At 48.8% G+C, this 18,922-nt stretch overlaps 1 protein-coding gene across 3 annotated transcripts in view; it reads left to right on the top strand.

The window, feature by feature from the left end:
• The first annotated feature begins 3,281 nt into the window (after positions 1-3,281).
• Chst15 (carbohydrate sulfotransferase 15) overlaps positions 3,282-18,922 on the top strand; it is an 83,752-nt gene continuing 68,111 nt past the window's right edge. Inside the window, exon 1 of one of the 3 annotated variants that reach the window (XM_031388592.1) lies at positions 3,282-3,456. The gene's annotated coding sequence lies outside the window, so the exon portion shown is untranslated. Of the gene's footprint in view, positions 3,457-3,508; positions 4,198-4,256; positions 4,280-18,922 lie in introns of those variants that run through there. The other 2 variants (XM_031388593.1, XM_031388594.1) reach the window with 2 other exon arrangements.

Here is an 18,922-nt window from a genome sequence, read left to right as displayed (position 1 = left end):
ATTTAATTCATTATCAATTATGTGGCAACTATATGCAAAACTTTCAATGATGATACTTATTAATAATAGCTAATATGTTGATTCCTATAGCCTGATAATTGTACTTATCATTTTTCTATTTTTAAAATTTTATTTTTATTTTTATGTATATGGATATTTTGCCTTTGTGTATGTCAGTACACAATGTGAATGCAGTGCCAGAAAAGGACATTGAATGCCCTAGTATTGTTGTTACAAATAGCTGTGAGCCATTATGTGGGTGCTGAGAACCGAATCCAGGTCCTCTGTAAGAACAGCCAGCACTCTTAACTGCTGAACCATCTCTCCCACCTCCATGCTTAGCATGTTTCAACTATTTGCCACAAACCCACTGCTGTGATGGAGCAGTCAGCTATTGCCACAATAATGCTGTGCAACAAAACAGCTTACAACAAATTAGCATTCCCCCTACCCTGTTTGTGTGTGCGTGAGTCAACTGGAGCAGCACTGAGTGCAGCTGGCACTGGGATAACTTGGCTCCAGGGTGCAAGGTGAGCTCAGGTCTGCTTCATGGGTGTTCATTCTGGAGCCTTGCTGGAAGAGAAAACTCTATTTAAGACATGCTCTTTAAGCCAGGACTATACAGAGAAACCCTGTCTCGGAAAAAAAAAAAAAAAAGACATGCTCTTTAGAAGGTGGGCCACTAGAATGCCACAAAGCAAGCTGGGCCTTGGAAGAACATTTCCAGCCTCTAACCCAGTTGTTCTTCAATATCAAAATTGTCAAAAAACAAACAAAAACAAATAATCCAAAGCCATTTTAAAGTCAAGTCATGGAGAGGTGCAGTCTGCACACCATGAGACGCCGGCCGGGAAGATGTATGCCATTGTTAGCATTTGGAAGTGTGTCTGCTAAGTGTGTATATAGTGAAATGTAAAAGGTATAAATTTCACTCAACTATAGTGTTTTTAGGTAAGGCCTCTGCTCTGTAATCAGAATCACAAAAGGTCATCAGAGTGGGGACTACTGTGATTAGATACCTGTGTCTTTATAAGAAAAGAGAGAGATCAGAACACACACAGATACGTGCTCGCACACCCCCCATCCCCGGCTGTGTGATGGAGTCTTCGAGACAGATACTGGCTCTTGAGCCTCCAGGAACATGAAGTAAGCAAACCCCTTTTTCTTTATGATGCTGCCCAGCTTCAGGCATTTTGTTATACTGACACAAAACATACTTGTGTAACCACTGTGGAAGACTGCAGAACTGGGATCACTAAGTCAATGCACTGAGCTCCTCAACAGTGCTCAGCAGGCTGTCGAAGTAGAATCTGAACCTAGGCAATCTGGGAATTAATGCCTGGGGAGGGCATGGGTGTGCGTATTGTCCTAAACTTTCTGCATTTGTTTCTCTCTGTTTCAGGGTTTTTGTTTGTTTTGTTTTGTTTTTGTGTACTCTTGGCTGTCCTGGAACTCGTTCTGTAGATCAGGCTGCACTCACAGAGATCCACCTGCCTCTGCCTCCCGAGTGCTGGAATTAAAGGCGTGGCCCCCATTGCCCGGCTCCGAATTTGTCTCTTACACAGGAATTGCTGTAGGCTTGAGCACCAGCTGCCCTCACAGACCTATCCATCCATCCTTCTCTCCCTGTCTTCATTCGCAAGAGGCACCTGGGTGTTGTCAGAGCTTTTTGGAATAACAGGGTAATTTTTTGAAGTTAATGTTGAGGGGGGAAAAATAAAAATCCTTCTCCAGGTAATCTCAGGAACATATATAATACCTTGGAAAGTCCCGGTGGAACTCATATCAAAGTGGCCCGGGGATTTTACTTAAAAACAATTTGTTCCCACGTCAGCTGTGATTTCTGACACCTGAATTTGAAAGTCATCTGGGTGGGCCCAGCACCATCCCCATAATGGGGCATGTATTGGAAAGTCCCCATACGTGTGGCCCAGGGATCATGTTCCACACACTCTTACAGGAAGGGATTTCCTCCTTGCTGTTTCCAAAGAACCTTCTCTGTGTTTGCTTAAACCGGCTGCATGCCCTGGTCTGACAGCTGCCTGGCCCAGGACTTTGCTTGCAGGCGCCTGCACAACCCACCCTCTTAAACAGCAACCTGCACTGTGTCCCAGTGCAATTACTCGAATATATAAACCTTACTGAAAGGCAGTCTTTTCTCCGGAGCTAATAAATAAGCCCCAAAGCCACAACGTGTGTAAGACCATGAAAAATGGCATCATTATCTATTGGGAATTGTGAACTCTGCAAAAACCAGCTCATTGTATTTTTAGAAAAAAAGGTTTTTGTTTTAAAAAATAATAAAGACCTCCAAATCACTAAGCCAAGTCTACATGGGGGGAAAAAGCAATCCAGTCTACCGACTGGGAGGGCAATCTCATTGCTTCATTAATCTTTCTTTGCAGATTTTTATGTAAGAGGCAGTATTTGTTGGGAAACAAGGCAGTGGTTTTTGAAGAACTCCCCTGCCATCCAGGGTTCCCATCTGCAGTCATAACCCTCTGACTGCAACCTCTGAATCAGTTGCCGTGGATGCTGAACCAGAACCATAGGACTTCGGGAGTGAGGTCCTATCTCATACAAGATAGAAAGGGACTCCGGTTGTCTAGAATCACCTTTATAAAGCGCATATGCCAGCAATTACAGTTAGGGAGAATTTTCCCGGTTCCTTCAAGAAACAAGGTGCCTGGACTCTGGCCATGGAACGTGGGCAGGCCAAAGACTGTGGCTTTTATCCTGTTCCCCAGAGTCTGGGGTTTGGTGTTTCAAAGGCTGTCCCGAACAAGTCTTAAGAGTGTAAGGTATCTTTCTTTACGTTAACTGATTTCATCTTCAGCCCACAGACTAGGGGTCGATCACTGGAGCTTTTCCTTGGAGTAGCCCCGGTGGGCCACTGAGGCAGACGTTGGCACTCAAGGTCCTGTAGAACCTTACCTCTCAGAAGAAGCAAACCTACAGGGCCCAAGAGCTAGGCAGCCTTCGTAAGATGCAAAAATACAACAGAGGGCGCCGAAACCACCAGCGTCAGTGGCCTTGAATATCAATGTATGGGCTGTCTCTAGACTGCCAAGTTCCTTAAAACTGTCTTCGGGAGCCGGGTCACCGCCACACACACCAGGTTTCGGTTTTGTCTTGTCGGAGTCACAGCAACACATAAACTGTATCTACTTGCTGGACGAGGGGGCGGGGACCAAACCCACCGCTCAGCAGGGCGCGCACGCCTTGATCTTGCATTCCAGACTCGAGCTGATGTGTGTCAGCGCGACATGGGGCGGGGGGAGGGTTCTGTTCAGAGGTTTCATTCGCCATCTGCAAGTCACTCCCAAACTTTTCCTCCCAGCGCTTGGGGAGTCAGGTTGACGCGCCCTGGGTGCGGGGTGCTAGGCGCGGGGCTGGGCGCGCGCTCCCGCGGAGTCGGAGCTGCAGAGGCTTCCGAGATCGTCTTGGGCTTTTCAGGTACAAGTTGGGCGCTGGGTGACTGGGATGGGGGTGGCGAAAAGCGGCGGGCGGAGGTTTGGCTCTTGGTTCCGTTGTCCCTCTGCGGGTTCCGCTCAGGTTGGCCCGGACTGGGCTCTGGGAGTCCGGGCGGCCGAGGCTGTGTGCAGCCTTACTCCCTGCGCAGAGGCTCCGGACGCGGAGGCGGCGGCGGCCCAGGCAGACAATGAACTTGGTGCGCGCCGAGATCTGGCAGGTTTGGGCCCGCACCCCTCGGTCAGGCCTCCTCACTCCAGGCACGGTCCCCTGTAGGAGGCGTCCTTTTCGCTGCGCGGTCCCAGCCGTGCTCTAGGTGCCCAGCACGCCTGGGGACCCTGCGAGAAGGACCGCCGGTGGCGGCGCCGGGGCTCACACGCCCCCTCCCTAGACAGAACGAATGTGGTCCGAGCTCCAAGACAGAGGACCGGGTGCCGGCGTGGTGGCGCTGTGGACAGCTGGAGGGCGGCGGAGGACGCACGCCGCGGGGCACGCACCGGCTAGCTGTCCCGCAGAACCGCCCTAAGGAGTCAAAATTCGCGCGACCCTGGGTCGGCCAGGAACTGAGGGGGAAGGACGAGATATAAGGCCAAAGGATAGACAGATCTGCGATTTTCTGGAGCGAGCTTCCACGAGCAGAGCTGGGGACCGGGATTCCCCTAGTCGTGCTCACTGCCCCTCCCCCCGCACACTTTGGGGGAAGTTTCCAGGCATAGCCTGGGGCAGGTACGTGAGCATCTGCCACTGTCTCTGGGTATCAATCGGAGCCACCTCCGGAGCCCGGGCTCTAGCCGCACTGCCGCTCTGGGTAGGAAGGCACGTGTGGGTCTCGGGGAACAGCCCCAGGCGTCAGCGTCTGTGGGACCAAGATTCCCGAGGAGGGACCGTGGGGACAGGCCTGGGAGGAACCTAGGGAGCAGTCTCAACTTTTTTACTCGCTGTTTTTTTCCCTTCGTCCCTGTACCCTAGTCTCCGAAGCGACCTGATTAAGGAGTCTCAGCGGTGTCTCCGGGCCAGCTGGGGAGCAGAGAGCAGAACGAGGCTGCTCTGAGCTGAGCCGTGGGGGCGGCGGTGGCGGCGGGGAGCCGAGAAGGCAGGGACACGGAGGCGGGAAGTGGGGGGCGACGCTGGGGCTGGCGGTAGCGTGCTAGTCGGTGGGGCTGTGTGCTCCGATGGAGTGGAAGCGGGCGGGCGTTGTGTCTGGTAACGGGTCTTGGCGCTCTTGCTCGGGTGGAGCCCCGGGGTTCCTGGATGGCGGCTTGGCGAGGGGAGCCAGGCTGTAGAGGGAATGAATGGAGAGCTGGGGAAGCGCCTTCTTTCTCCTCCTGGCGAACCTATTGGCCGGCTTGCGCTCATTTGTGTCCACGTTTAGGACTCCGAGGTCCCGCGCACCCTGGTTTGACTGCCCCACCGTGGTCGAGTGTCCACGTTGCCTTTCTGTCTTGAGCCCCAGGGAAGATGATGCTGCTGGAGACGCTAGAGCGAGCAACCAACCCAATGCTAGGGCTGGGTTGCTTACTGCTAGGCTACTAGTGGCTGGACTTGGGTACCTCTAGTAAGTGCGCTTTGTCGGGGTTGGAACCAGCGGCTGGGGGTGGGAAGGGATACCTTGCCCTAAGTCTCCTAATGGATCTGCTGGACTCACTGTGACTCTGGTCTGTGTGGAGTAAGTTAATGGAGTTTTCAGGAACGAAGTTCAGGAAAGCATTGTGACAGCCTGTGGCCAGCGACTCTGAGCTTGGTTAGTCTTTCATCAAGGGCTACTTCAGGCCAGTGGGGTGCTCCTGTTACTGAGGACTAGGTCTTCAGAGCACCCACCTTCTGCAGTTCCTGACTGGATGGTGTGGATCACTTCCTGGGTTAGGGTGACCATCCCAAAAGTTCGTCTGAGACGAGCTGTACTCACCTCTACTCCATTTGTGATGGAGGAGGAGGCCTAGAGGCTCTCCCAAAGTTTCTCTTGGAACTTCCCTGTTCTACAACTTATTTTTCCTGTCAACTGTCTTATTGCAAAATCAAGGATTCCCCCCACCCCCCGTGCAGAATATGACATTTACTGGTTTTACGAAGTTGACTGATCTGTTGACTAATCCACAAACATACGCATGTGGTTTTGTTCCAAGTAGCCTGGGAATAAAAATGCTTTATGGATTGGGTTGGTTTTGACCGACAAGTTTGCTTCCCCCCCCCCAAACTAAAGAAAAACTGAGGATAAGTTTTCCTTTTCTGGCCATCTCAAGAGATTGAGTTTGGAGGGGAAGTGGCTTGCTATTGTTGTTTCTCTACTAGGGCAGAGGTGAACCGGAAGTGAAGCTCTGGGTTTATAGGCTTCCTCTTAAGATCTTGCTCCCCAGGTAGCTATCTCAGGGTCTCCTGAAGGAAACAGCGCTGGGGAGGCTGGTTGATCATGCTTGCTTTTTGATGCACTCAGAACCTGGATTACTGTCCTAGCCAAAGATCCGGTGTTGTTACCTGCCATTCTTCCTTCTTCATCCTTTCCTCCCTGTGTCTGAAGAGGGGCCTTGCTTTCCACATTCCCAAGAGATGAATCCTTGTGTCAGGAAGGAGCTACACTTGAGGGAAAGGTTGGGACCAGAGCCAAGTGGACTTTGCTTATTCAGGCTTTGAGAAGGAGCTGAGGAATAATCTCAAATTAACTAGTTGGGCCCTAGGAGCTGGGGAGCTTTGAACCTGGAAAGAGCAAGCTGGAGATTTGTGGTGTGTGTGTGTGTGTGTGTGTGTGTGTGTGTGTGTGTGTCTGTGGTGGTAAGAAGAGGGATACACCTTTAGCAGGTGAACAACACAGAGGAAACCCTCCACTCAGCTCAAACCAGTAAGTCTTGTTATTTCAACACAGTTCTTAACCCTAGGTATGGAAGTGTGGACTGGAGTCTCAGGATGATAGAGGTGGAGTGGTGGTGAGTGCTCTTCGCCAGTTCAAAGCTCCACATCTGGCCCCATGTTGCTATGTCAGAGAAGACCCACACTATACACCTTATACAGATAAGGACTAATGTACTACTTGTCATACCTGGGGCTAATGGGCTTGCCTAGGTCCCTCCAGATGCTGTGTGTCATGTATCCATAGCTAATTCATGCACCGCCTTAATGGACAATGAGACTTTACATAATTTTTTTTGTATATTGGCTTACCAGCTAGACCCCACAGTTGAGCCTAGGGATACTCTGGGGATAGGGCAGACAAAGGGCTTGCTTTATTTTAAGAGGGGCAGACAGCCATGCTGGTGTCCGTCCGACAAATGATCCTTAAGTTGCAGGCCTGGGAGCAAGAGTGAGGCAAAGCAAATGCAAGAGAACAAGCAGTTGGCTGTGGGGATGGGAGAGGAGCCTGGGCCTGGGCTCTTTATGGCCACCATGCTGGATTGGGTCTCTTAAAAGGTCCCAGATAAAGACAGCCTTGGAGTTGGCAGCTGTCCCTTTGCTCCTGTTTCTCTCCCTGGAACTTCAGCTGGTCCCTATTTGTAGAGATGCTGTTTGAAGGCCATTTGTATGATCGAGGAGATGTTGTTCAAAAGTTGTAGCTGCCCAGGAGTGTCAGTCGGAAGATGTGTCTTCAGCGGTGTAGGATTTGGAAGCAACTGTTGAGTCAATGGGAACAAGCATGCAACCTGTGTCTCTTGGGTTGTAAAGAGGTTCAGGTACCATAGATACTTCAAAGGGCAGTTTGGTTCTCCAGCTGGGAATAAAGAGATCTTGTTTTGTTCTTAGCTGGCTGATTGTACCGACAGGGTGTTTCAACTTTACACAGTGGATTTCTTTATTGTCCTCAAGTATCGGGGTCTGGTGTGTTCCCTGAGACTGCTTCTCCTCTGAAACACTAGGACCTAATGATACACATGAAGACCTGGCTTTCCAGATCCCGAGGTGAACATAAAGGTGGTGGGTGCATGCTAGCTTATCCAGCCTACTATCCAGGAAGTAAAGGGGCTGTGTCAATGTGGGCCAATAGGGATTGTTTTTCTAAACCATGAGAAACAAGGAGCAAGGCTGGTTTTGGTGACAGCTGTCATTAGCTGTGTCCTTATACATTCACAGTTAGCCTTGCGCTAGACAGGTCCCACAGATGGATCTATCCCTTTGCCTCTCTTAGCGGTCTGGGGAAGGGCAATGGAAACCCCCATGATTTTGATTATTTATATGTGCAGGGAGGGATGAAGGAACTGGAGTGGAGACAGGCCTGGATCCAGAAGGAGAAGGCTGTGTGGATCATAAGTGGTTAAGTGTGTGTGTGTGTGTGTGTGTGTGTGTGTGTGTGTGTGTGTGTGTGTCTGTCTGTCTGTCTGTCTGTCTGTCTGTCTGTCTGTCTGTCTTGGGGTTGACAAATGGGAAGTGATTTCTGTCCTTTACAGAATTTGCTAGGATACCAAGGGAAGGGGAGCCTCCTCTCTGTCATTTGCAGCAGCTCTGTACAGCATTTTATGCGTTCCCTTTAGGTGTGGCCCTGGGCCAGGTGCATGGGGGCAGAGAGTCAGCTCTCAGCATGCTGTCCCTGCACAGCGATGAGATTAGTGGGCGAGGCAGAACTTGTGCAAGTCAGAATTACATAATGCTGCTGACAGGCGTCTTTGAGGGGCCTTGAGAAAAAGTACAGTGGGAGGCTGGTGAGTGGCTTGGAGATTGGAGCTTTGGGGATGATGTCACTCAGGTGTCCTATAAAAGAGTGAAGCCCCTGCCAGGTGCTAGGAGCAATGCCTGGCAAACAGCACTCAGGGAGTGCTGGCTTTGGTGGTATTTTTTTGGTTTATAGAACTCATAACTGAAGATGGAGAGATATCTCTGAGGCCTATGATTTCATGGCACCCTCCACCCGACCCCTCATATAGGCATTTCCTTAGAGCAGCATTTCTCAACCTGTGGGTTGTGACTCCTTTGGAGGTCAAATGATCCTTTCACATAAGACCACTGGAACACACAGATATTTACATTGCAATCACAACAGTAGCAAAGTTTCAGTTATGAAGTAGCAATGAAAATAACTGTGTGGTTGGGGCTCACCAACATGAGACACTGTATTAAAGCATTGCAACATTAGGGTGGTGGAGAACCACTGGCCTAGAGCATCATATCCTCCATCCAATATAGCCTACTCTGAGGCCGTGGCTGAGAATATAGTACAGTGATAGAGGGCTTGGCTAGCACATGCAAAGAAAAAACTAGAAAAGCAGAGAGAGAGAGAGAGAGAGAGAGAGAGAGAGAGAGAGAGAGAGAGAGAGAGAGAAACACTTTGTCCAAGCTAGGTTTCTTGAGGCTGGTCTGGGCCATCTTCTCATCTGTCCAGAGAGGAAACAGGGCCTGTGGGTTCTATTTGACACCATTACATTAAGCAAGGTGGACACCAGGCCACTCTCAAAAAAAAAAAAAAAGTGCTGGTTTAGCTGGCTTTTGAATGTCACATCTTGAGCCCTTCTGTGAGCTTGAAAGAGGAATGGGTGTGGGAAGGGAGCTCTGGGCTGGGGCTCCTGACACCTACTTTACATTTCTAGAACTAATCTTGGTTCAGGCATCTTAGATTTCTGAGGAAAGTAAGGCTGGCAGATCCTCAAAAGCAGAGGGTGTCATTTAAAAAAAAAAAAAAGAAAGAAAGAAAACTTGGGTACTGTCCAGAATTGTGTTTGTGGCAGGAACACTGAAGCAGGCAGTCTAGTCACCCAGGTGTCTGGAAAATACCCCAATATGGGCAGATAATTAGATACAGGCTGGGCACAGTTATGTTTTCCTTAGAGTGTTCTGGGGCCGATGGTTTCACATTTTCTCTGGGAATGGAATATGTGCCTGCTGGGCTGTTTTGTTCTTTGTGGTCAAGAAGATAGTGTGATGGCCACCTAGGAGGAAGACATACATGCTTTTCTGTGCTAGCTTCCCTGCGGGTACTGGGCCCATGGCTCCATCAGCACATAATTCAACCTGCATTTCCGAGGAGGAGGAGAGCTTAGAGGAGAGGAACATTGCAGTGTTAGGCTGCGCCCTTGATGCATGGGGCTTGGAGCGTGTGGCTGCACTCTATCTGCTTGTGAATAATCTCCGTCAGTGCAGAGAAGAGTAGCCAGCACTTCTGGTCAGCATGTGTAGGTCCTCAGTGTAGACCTTCTCCTAGCTCAGGGCTTGGATACCCTAACCACGCAGAGAAACCGCATAAGTCCCGGGCAGAGCCTGTCTGGGCTTCATGGCAATTCTGATTTAAGTTCCTTCTGCGCTTTTCTCTCTTATTCCCATGACCATGGCTGCAAGGCTTAGTGCATCATAGTTTCCTCATCTAAAAACCTAAGCTGACGACCTCTGCCTGCTAGTGGTTTATTATAAATAGTACAAGTTAGGGTTCAGGGACACTCTCCCCATCCAGCCACTTTTCTGGTGGAGATCAAATGTGGTTTTGTTCTTATTGGACGCTGAGGTTGGCAAGTATGGTGAGCCAGTATGAAGGTCAAGGTGTATATACCATGAGATGGTTTGGCTAACTCAGCAAGCCTGCACACAATCAGGTGGGCGGGGGTGGGGTTGGCCCCTTCTGGGCAGGTGGGCCCTTTCCTCCGTGGTGTAGGCAGAAGTGTCTGCTTGCAGCAGGCAGTAAAGGCCTGTGTCTTACTTCTGTATTCCCAGGACTGTATAGATGACTTCCTGGTGTAGACACTGGAGGGGCGATGCATGCTGCTTTCTTCCTCTGGCAGGAAGCAAAGTGCTGGGCCCAGTGTCTGGCCCATGGTAAAGGACTGGTCCCTGTCATCTCTTGGGGATTCAGTGGGCAAGATGACCAGTGTGCATGTGATATATTGATTCTGTGTTGGCATTTGCTATGGGAGAGATTACCTGGCTTGTCATTCCAGAGAGTGACCCTATTTAGACTCGAGGCTGCATTCAAAGTGGAATGCAATTCACTTGGATGGAGGTAATGGCTGACTGCTAGCCAGAGGTCCTTTCTTTTTCTTTTTTCTTGGGGTGGGGTGGGGGGAGGTCCCTCAACTGGCAGTGGAGTTGTTTCCCCTCACCCCCTTCCTTCTTTTTGTCTTGCTATGTAGCTGAGGTTGGTCTCAAACTGCTGAACTTACATGTTATGCTCGGACAATTGGCATACAGTATGGCTGCTGCTGGCTTCCACTCTTGCCAAGTAGAGTTCTGTCTTTGTGTCAAGTTCCCTGACCAGCCAGCCTAGACTTGGCTACACCCAGGTCCCCTAGCCACTGAGAAGTGGAGTCCCTGCATCTGCTCATTCTTCCTTGTGTCCTGTCCCTCACTCAGGATCACTACTACTAGGAAGCCCGGGCAGTCACTGCTGCCATCTCTCATGTGCTCCCTTAACCCATCCACATACAACATCTTTCCTCTGAGCTTCTGTAGTTCCACTCTCTTGTATTTCTCAGATTTGAACCCTTTCCATGTGTACTATGTTCTGGTTTTCTAGGTAATGTCTGTTTGTCTGGCCTAATGAGCCCCCTGACAGCGTGGAGAGGGTCTGGGCCCTTGTCACTTTCTCATCATCGGAACCTAGTCCTAGTTGAGAATGATGACCATGTATTACATTCATGCGTCAATTTACAAAGATCCACCTGAGAGCTGGTCTCCTGAGGATGCTTGTGTATACCCGGAAGATAGGGATTCTGGATTTGATACCATAACTCAGGAGTTGACACTTGTTGACCTTCTAGAAGAGCCTGGTGTAATGACCCTGGACACCTGGTATCATATTTGAGTAATAAGAATAATCACAGCTTTTTGTGTGTGTGTGTGACTTGAGAGTCGTGGGGAGAATGTCATGGGAATTTGGTTGCTGCTCCAAGAATATAAACAGGAGACATGTACTCCGGCAAGAGCCGGGGACTGTTAGCATTTTGTGTGCCTGGAACATATAGCTTGTCTTAAGGTTGCAGTGTCCTTTGTTTGGAATATAAATATTTGCATTAAAAATATAAAGTATGTCCTGGTGTGTATTTTTAGTGACTGCAGTTTCTAAACCCCAAATCAGACCATTGGTCTATAGAGGATTGTTTTCTTCCAATTTGTGAACCTGTTTATATAAAGAGTCTTCCAAATGTACACATACCAGACCATGTTTACTTTGTGTGCATGAGGGATGTCCAGGCCCTGATGAATCTGGGCTGCTGGTGATGAGTCTCAGTGCACACTGCTGCTCCTTCTCTATTTTTTTGAGTCGCAGAGCTATCAGGAACAGTAGCAGACTTTGGGCCCAGACCCCATGGGATCATCTAATTCTGCTTTCTGGTTTAGTTTCCTGTTCATGGGCTGGTAGTCCAGTTCATCTCTGTGTCTTCTAACCATGCACTTTGTTTCAGAACTGTTTATTGCTCTAGGAAGTGGTTCTCAGCTGTCCTGCAACCCTTTAATACAGTTCCTCATGGTGGGTGACCCCCAACCAAAAGGTTATTTTTGTTGCTACTTCCTAACTGTAATTGTGGTACTGTTCCAAATCATAATATAAATATGTGATAAGCAGGATATCTGATGTGTGACTCTGGTGGGAGTTGTGACCCACAGGTTGAGAACCACTGTCCTAGAACAGCATCCAGGAGAATGGCGCTTCTACTCCTGTGGTCCCATCACCAGGCTGCTGTTGAACTGTGCAGATCTGTATGACAACTTCCTCCATCATCATATTGGGGACAGTTTGGTTTTTCACTCGTTCTCTGGAAACTAGCCCAGATATTTGCTTGCTTCTCTGGCCTGCCTTGTTTTCTGGGTTCAAATCTGGTGGCTGATGGGAACTGGGCTAGACCTCCTGCCCTGTGTGGGGGACAGTCAGTTCTGGACTTCCTCTGAATCAGCCTTGGATTGAAAGCCTAACTGGGTGAAAAGTGTCTTCCCTTCACATCTAGATTCTTGTCTAGGTTACAAATTAAACTGACACAAGACAGATGGACAGAAGGAAGAACATAGTTGATTATTACACACACACTCACACACTAGAATGTGGGAAGAAGGGGAGGGATGGTTGAAGGTCATCCTGAGCTACAGAAAGAAGCAGGACTTGAGACCCCTGGGGGAGTGCCCACACATTACAAGAGGATAGGGGTAAGCCTTGATTGCAAGGTCAACAAACACTGTCTTGTGCAGCTAAAGCCTCAGGATAACTAATGCTATCTTAAGAACAGCCACCAGAAGAAGAGGTGGGCCTGCCTGAGTAGGTGCCTTTCCACACTGATGAGAGCCCGGGGATGGGGGTGATGGTACACAGCTTTCTTTCTAGTACTTGGTTGGCAGAGGCAGGCTGATCTTTGAGTTGGAGGCTAGCCTGGCCTACAGAGTGAGTACCCAGTACAGCTAACACTACACAGAGAAATCCTGTCTTGAAAAAAAAACAAAAACAAAAACAAAAACAAAAACAAAAAGAACAGAAAGCACTTCAGATAACACCAGCCAGGTGTGGTGACACATTTCTCTAATCCCAGCATAGGGGGACAGAGACAGGTGGATCTCTGTGAGTTCAAGGTCACCCTGATCTACAAATTGAGTTCCAGGACAGTCAGGGCTGCTAACACAGAGAAACCCTGTCTCAAAGCCAGAAGATAAAGTCTCCAGGGTACTCCTCCCCATGATTGCCTAGGCAAGTGTTTTCCCAGGTTCAGGCATACAGGCCCTTGGGGCCCCTGCAGCCAAAGGTCTAAGGGAGCCAGGCTTCATTTTGAGCTTTTTGGCAGAATTTGACTTTGTCCAAATTGTTCTGGCTTGAACATGCAAAACTCAAGAGCTGTGGGGTCATGGAGACTTGCACCAATGTTCCAGAAAACAATTCTGAAGGGCAAGCAATGCAGAGAAAGATCACATACTGAGTGTGGAGATGTGAGGATGAAACCCAATTGTAACAGAGACTGGGGGATGTTCTACATGCCAGGAAAAGGGACCATCTGTTAAAAGCTATGGGCAGGGCTAGAGAGATAGCTCAGTGGTTAAGAGCACAGGCTGCTCCTGTACAAAGGACCCAGGTTCAATTCCCAGCACCCACACAGATGCTTACAACTGTAACTCCAGTTCCAGGTGATTGATGGTACCAGGCATGAACTAGGTGCACAGATAGACAGAATACCCATATACATAAAATAAAAGAAAGAACGAAAAGCTATAGGTGCTGAGTGAAACCAGATACCAAAGAAGTTACAGGTGGCACTTTAAGGACGGACTTACCCGAGAGGGGATAGATATGAAGTTACAGGATTTGGTGTTTGTCCTGCTGGGTTTTGGTTTTGCCTTGGGTCATGCTTTCCTAATGGGAATGTTTATTCCACACCATTGTATATTCAAGGCATGTTACCTGGGTTTTGTGTTATTACAGGGATCTATGGTTAAGCGATTGCATGAGTTGTAGAAGATACTCTGGATTTGGTATTAGAACTCTAAGGCTAGGGAGACTTTTGAAGTTTGAATGAATGCTTCTGACATTCTGAGCTGGCCAGGCACTTATGTAGAATAGGGTAAGGCAGACTGCTATGCTTTGAGTGTGAAATGTCTCTTACGGACTCATTCCTTTGAATACTTGGTCCCCAGGTGGTGGTACTGCCTGGAAAGGTTGTGGAACTTTTGGAGATAGGGTCTGAATGGCCACTGTGGGACCCTAGGGACAGGTCTAGAATACCATAGCCTGGCTGCCTCTCTGGTCCTAGTTCTTGTCTCATGGTTGACTGCTGAGATGGGAATAGGGTATGCTTACTGTAAGCTCCCAACACTGGATGGAGTGACCTGTCTATATCTTTCTCTACCACAATGGACCTGGAGCCCAAGTACATTGTCCCTTGGGCTGCTTTTGTCAGACAATTTGGAGCAGTGATGAGGAAAGCCGATGAATCAGGTGACATTTCCTTAATTCTTTAAAACTGAAGTTTCATCCTCTTAGGAGGAGGATGAGGTGGGTGGATTTCTTGAAGCCAGGAGTTCAAGATCAGACTAGTCAAGTGTGGTGAGGCCCCATCTCAAATTGCAGCAACACACAAACACAAACAAATAACAACCCTATGGCTTGGAGGATACCATGGGGAAGAAGAGGGAAACAGACCACTGAGGCTGCTGGGACACCAGGAGCTGGCCCTTTCAAGGAGCAGCCTCCTCAGTGCAGGGTGAAGGACAAATGAAGGGGAACTTCGGGGAGCCTAGAAAGGCACTTTCAGAGAGCTTGCCTCCCATCTTTGATTCCCACCTCTGGCTCCTTTTGCAGCTAAGATGGAGTGCCTTACCTCGGACGAGGCTGCCTTCTCCATCCACTGAACACTGACAGCTTTGGGCAAGGACTCCCTGAGGCAGGATGATCCATCTTTCCCTATTCATCTCTGTCTCTCAAAGGGCATGGACTTCTAGCAATGTCTGCTGTCCTGCTTGGGATCTTTTCGTTCATAACAGTCCTGGGATACTGAGCCCCACATGGAAAAGGAAGTGAATGGGAAAGTGGCCCAACGGCAGAGGAGCAGAGGCCTCCGGTACCCACTACCAAACATGACTCTTTCATTTACCTAACCTACCTCACCCTGAGAACATGTGATAGGGCTTGGGAGTTAGGCCCTGGAAAGGGGCAGCTTGTGGGTTCTAGGAGTTGAAACTAAGCAAACACAGTACTCTTACCTGTGTTTCTATTTGGCTTGATTCACAGTGGTGTGGGCCTCACTGTTTGTCATTGTTTTAAATACAGATAACCCGTTCCAGGCAGGCCTCAGTCCAGTAATGGGAGAGTGTTCCACTGAAAGTGAGGAAGTAGCTGCTTCTAGGATGTGCTGAACTTGCCTAAGAAAGTTATCAGAAAGACAGGATGAGGAATGAAAGGGTGCCCATTATGAGAACTGTATCAGCTTGGCATTTACACTGTGCTAACTCTGAGAAGCTAACTGACACCCCCTCGATAACAGTTTCAGTGGGGCGGGGCACATGAAGCCAGAGAAGGAAGCTAGTGCACTGGACCCCCTTCTTCAGAATGATGTTAGGCCAAAGCAGGGAGAAACATCTGCTCCCTAGCCGACAATGGGGAGTCCACAAATTTTTCGCCTCGTGTGTGATTTAGCTTAGAATAAAAATGATGTATTAAAAAGCAGGTGAAGCATCCTTGCTGTCTGAGTGGTAGAAGATAAATTTGCTTTCAGCTGTTGCAAACAAATCAATGGAAAAACCGCAGGGCTGCTCACTCTCCAGTCCTCAGATTTACAAGAGGAAGCTCTGTCTATTCACAGAGCTTCCCCTTCAGATGGCCTAGGAGCTGGCTGGCTCCCATACTCGTATATGCAGAACATCGCTCTCATCTGGCTGATTTTGAAAGTCATACAACAGGCCTTAAAGGAAAAAAAAAATAAACTCATTCAACATTTTCTTTTAAAAGCAGCCTTTTTGAGATACTACATGCTGTGTTAGTTACTTTTTTTCATGGTCATGACAAAAATATCAGACAAAAGTAACAAGAATGAGGTTTATTTCAATTCACATTGGAGGGTTCAGTTTCCCTGAGGTGGCGAAGGCGTGGAAGCAGGAACACAAGGCAGCTGGTCAGGTTGCAGCCACAGTCGGGAAGCAGACAGAGGCAAACGCTGGTGCTCAGCCTGCTTCTCCTTTTTAATTCAGTCGGGGACCCCAGCACGTGGGATCCCATGGTGAGAGTCTTCCATGGTGGTTCTTCACCTAGTCCAGTTGACAAGTCACATGTGCTAGATGGTTCATGCATGTGAAGTAGATAGTGTAACGTTTTGTGTACCCACAGATGATGTTAATGGCACTTCACCCACTGAGCAAGAAACCCTGTAACATCTTGCTTGCTACCACCACTGTTCCCTCTCCCAACACCGCCACACCTAGCCCTGAAAGCTACAAATCAACTTTTGTTCTCTGTCATTCTGGTTCCTCAACTCTGAATCTGGAAGAATGTGGATGGCTTCTTTCACTCTGTATTATTCACGTTAACATTGGAAGTCCATTTTTTCTAACAGCCAGATAATATTCTGTGAGGGGGACTGACCACAGCTCTGTTGATTCTAGTGTCCCCTGGGACTCATTTCCATTGTCTCCAGGCTTTAGCTCTCATTGTTAACGTTCATGTCTGTGTGTTTCCATTTCTAGGGTTACATTTATTTGTTTTGTTTTAAGATATTTTTACTTTCTTCCAACAACAAGGTTTATTTATTTTCCTTTCCCTGGCCCAGTCTTGCTTTGTACATGGGGTCTTGACCTTGATTGTTGTGATGCTTGAAAATATACTGAAGAGTCTGACTTGTTGAGTCAAAAGGACCTCTACTCAACATAGTCCAGATCCTCCTTATAGACCCAGAGCTCACACAGAGCCAGGAAAGAGTCTAGGCTTCTGAGTTACAATTCAGTTATTCTGTGTTCTTCCAAATTCTTTGTAAAACCCCAGGCTGCCTTCTTGACCATCCTTGGGAGAAGGTGAAGGTGGGTGGACAGATGGTGATTAGCCCTGTCCCAGCCTACTCCTAACCCAACAAAGGCCCGGGAGTCTCATCTTCACCAGATACCAATGAAAGCTGCAAGTGCTGGCGCCAGTGGCTTTCTAGTTCTTTTTCCCTGCAGCAACGAGAGTCCGCTGCTGATCTGGAGGAGTAATTAAATTAGGAACCAATTCAGAGAATGAAATTTTATCTGATCTGGCCACATCCATAAACAAGGGGCTGTGATTGTGACTCCAGGAGACATTAAGAAGTTGTGTTTTAAGGAATTGTGCTGGGCTAAAGCCTATGAATAATTCCACTGGGGCCAAGCGGGAGGCCTCCCTGGCCAGGGCTGGCAGTGGACAAGAGTGTGCAGTCCTGGGAGTCTGGCTGTGTCCCCAGGCCAGCCTTGCACATGCTTTGTTTCCAAGTCTCTCTTGAGCTTCACTGTGGTGGATCTGTGTGTTTTGTGGCTGGAATGGTCTCTCCATTTAGGAAAGTTCTGCCTGGTCTTGACGAAACAGCTCTGGGGAAACTGGGGAACTCTGAACTGGCCCTTTGCCACCCAGACCAGCAAACAAGATAGCCACGTGGCCAAAGCTGACCTCAGGAAACCAGAAAGCCAGATGTCTGCTCTGCCCACTTATACAGGGAGATTCACAGAGAACACAGAGGAAACCCCAGAGGCACCCCCCAGTTTTGCAAAACTTTCCAGTGCTCTGAGTGGTGGGAGACTGTATAGAAAGAGAAGCCTGAATTTAAAGAAGTGGCCATGTGGGAAAATGGAGGATTATGGACCGAGCCAGGGAGACAAGCAGCACCTCACTGCCTAACAAGAAAACATCTGGATTCTTCCTATTCTGAACTAGGTTCAAACCCACAAACCTTGACATCGTTGTTGGAGATGATGGATCGTAGTAGAGAGGTGCTGGAGAAAAGACAGGCTGGGATGCAAAGTGACACAAGGGATAATGAGAAGCTGCCATCAGTCCCTGATGCGGGAGAGTTGAAGAGTGCTGCTTTCTGTCTAAAGAGAAGCTTGCCAGCACTGGGTGTATGAGATGAGTGCTGTTCACATTGTGCTGGACTAGGAGGTACAGAGAGCAGGCTAATATGGGGGGCTAAGCCCCAAGTGTCCAGGGAAGGCTACCCTAGAAAAAGGTGCACGAGTTGAAACATTGTTCATCCCCACACACACCCCAGTGAACCAACATCGCTCTATCATGGTGTTGTCGCTAGCACTCCAACTAATGGCCTTTGTAAGTGTACAAAGAGGTAAAATTGGGAAGAAAGTTAAGGATCCTAAATCACGGGTGCTGTACCAGAAACTCCACAGGGCTTTGAAAGACACGGGCATCCTTTGCTTTCTTACAAGTTTGGTTGCATGAGATTGTTGGAGGAATCTATGTGTGCATAGGTGCACATGTACATATGAATATATGTGTAGAGCTGGACGGGTCCAGCTCTTAGGTAGAAAGCGCTTTCTTGAACTTGGCAGTGATTACAGTCATCCTCTGAGGGGCATTTGTAGTTCGTTCACATTGAAGATGAGGAGTAGGTAATCAGAATGGTGATGATGGCAACGAGTCTCATCTGTCCTCAGTGTCTGTTGCAACGTCCGTCCTCTGTGACTGTCTTCATGTCTCATGTCCAGATTTGCCAGGTACAGCTCACTTTCCCTTGCTCTGCTGTGTGTGCGTGCGTGTGCGTGTGTGTGTGTGTGTGTGTGTGTATGTGTGTATGTGTGTGTGTGTGCGCGCGCGCGTGCGTGCGTGCGTGTGTGTGTGTATGTGTGTATATGTGTGTGTGTGTGCGCGTGCATGTGTGTGTGTGTATGTGTGTGTGTATGTGTGTGTGTGCACGTGCGTGTGCGTGTGTGTGCGCGTGCGTGCGTGTGCGTGTGTGTGTATGTGTGTGTGTGTGCGCGTGCGTGCATGTGTGTGTGTGTATGTGTGTATGTGTGTGTGTGTGCGCGTGCGCGTGCGTGTGTGTGTGTGTGCGCGCGCGCGTGTGTGTGTGTGTGTGTGCATGCGTGCGTGTGTGCGTGCGTGTGTGTGTGTGTATGTGTGTGT

Source organism: Mastomys coucha, unplaced genomic scaffold (assembly GCF_008632895.1).
Source record: "Mastomys coucha isolate ucsf_1 unplaced genomic scaffold, UCSF_Mcou_1 pScaffold21, whole genome shotgun sequence".
In the NCBI taxonomy this organism is placed as follows: Eukaryota; Metazoa; Chordata; class Mammalia; order Rodentia; family Muridae; genus Mastomys; species Mastomys coucha.
Note: the sequence above shows the minus strand (reverse complement) of the source record. Positions and strands in the feature narration are given on the sequence as shown.